General features: G+C 37.6%; 1 non-coding gene across 1 annotated transcript; it reads left to right on the forward strand.

The window, feature by feature from the left end:
- Positions 1–219: 219 nt before the first annotated feature.
- Positions 220–326, forward strand: LOC133813586 (small nucleolar RNA R71). Its single transcript, XR_009884596.1, has one exon. It is a non-coding gene; the product is annotated as a small nucleolar RNA R71 (small nucleolar RNA).
- The last annotated feature ends 1,682 nt before the right edge of the window (positions 327–2,008 follow it).

Here is a 2,008-nt window from a genome sequence, read left to right on the forward strand (position 1 = left end):
AATTTCGAAATTGCATCCACTTCATACATACCGACCACTTTCCTTGAAGAGCTTCTTTCACTTGGCCACTGCTGATTATTCATGGCCATTTCTTCCAACAAGTCATATGCCTCATTGGCGCTTTTTCTCATAAACGCACCACCAGCTGCTGCATCAATGAGTGTACGAGTAGTACCACACAGCCCATTATAAAAATTATGGACTAGCATCCATTTCTCTATTCCGTGATGCGGGCACTTTCTTATCAATTCTTTGAATCTCTCCCAAGCTTCATAAAGAGACTCATTATCCAACTGAGAAAAATTATTGATCTCTCCTCTCAACTTAGCTGCTTTAGCTGGAGGGAAAAACTTGGAGAGGAACTTCAGTGCTAGATCATTCCATGTATTGATTGAGTTAGGTGGCAAAGATACCAACCAACTCTTAGCTCGCTCCCTCAAAGAAAATGGGAACAATCTAAGTCTGATAGCATCATCACTAACTCCATTCATCTTAAATGTCTGACAGAGCTCCATGAAGTTAGAGAGATGCATGTTTGGGTCTTCAGTGGGTAGTCCCCCAAACTAGACTGTGGATTGAACCATCTGAAGTATGGCTGGCTTTATTTCAAAATTGTTTGCATCTACGGTGGGTGGTCTTATACAAGACTGGACCCCTGTCATTGTTGGCAACACATAGTCCCTCAGGCTACGGTCGGGTGGATTATGACCATTAGCTGGGTCTTCTATGGCACCCCCATTATTACCGTAGTTGGCCATAACTTCTTCTTGCTGAATCCTGTGTACAACTCTTTCCAACCTTTTGTTTCTTCTATTCTGTCGGCAAGTCTTCTCTATCTCAGGATCAACAGGCACTCTTACAGCTGGTCCTTGACGTCGCATAAACCAATGGTACCTGAGATGAGATAAGAAGAATTTGACACAAACAAGTTAGCAAAGAGTGAAAAGAAAACCAAATTAGAATTTAATCCAATTAACGTAATATTAACTAAACAACTCCCCGACAACGGTGCCAAAAACTTGTTGCGATATTTTTATTACACGCAAGTGCACGTATCATACAAGTAGTAACTCACATAGGTGAGGTCGAACCCAAGGGAATTGCAGCTAAGTACTAACAAAATTGGATTTATATTTCTATTTGGCAACAATAAAAATTGGTTTTTAAAATTATAATGCAAACACAACAAGCAAAACAAGAAATAAAAAGGATTTGACAATGGATGTGAAATTAGCAATATGATTTCAATTGCTTTGATTACCCAATTGTTAATACTAGTCAACTATTCTTCTTCCTCCTATGTGATGACAGATTATAAAATCACCTAAACTCTTTTCAGATCATAAAGGTACTAAATTGCATTGTCAACTATTGCATCTCTGAGATAGTACAACAAACAATTCGCATTAAGCAATAATCTAAAAGTCACATAAGCTATGCGAATACTTTTGTTTCACATCAAAACCTATGTTTATTCATTTAGAGCATTCCTAATATTCACTTTTTAGATTTCATATTAGGATCATGAATCATGCTTAAGGTGATCAATCTCAAACATGTATTGAGCACAAAAATGAACAAATCACATAAACAAGGAAGAAGAAATAATCAAATAGCATTAATCCATGGAATAATCTCAGTCAATATCCATCAAATCCCTAAATAGGAGTTTAGCTCATAATCTCAATCTTCATATCCATAATCAAATTAAACATAAACAATAACATAGAAAATTAAAGAAAAAGAGAATGAAACTAGATTGGGATTTGTCACAGATCGCCCACGCTTGCTCCAAGCTTCTTCTTCTTCTTTTCTCCACATCTCTTTGTCTCCAGCCTCTAATTCACGTTTTTTTCTCCCCCAAATCGCATCAGAACTCGTTACCCTAAATTAGCCCTTGTGAATGGACCAAAATGCCCTTCATTTAAAAATCTGCCGAATTTCAATTTCCAGCAACCTAGCGCGGTCACACTCTATAGTAGCGAGGTCGCGCTACTCTCTCAAAAAA

The sequence above is a fragment of the Humulus lupulus genome, chromosome 1 (assembly GCF_963169125.1).
Source record: "Humulus lupulus chromosome 1, drHumLupu1.1, whole genome shotgun sequence".
Taxonomy (NCBI): domain Eukaryota; kingdom Viridiplantae; phylum Streptophyta; class Magnoliopsida; order Rosales; family Cannabaceae; genus Humulus; species Humulus lupulus.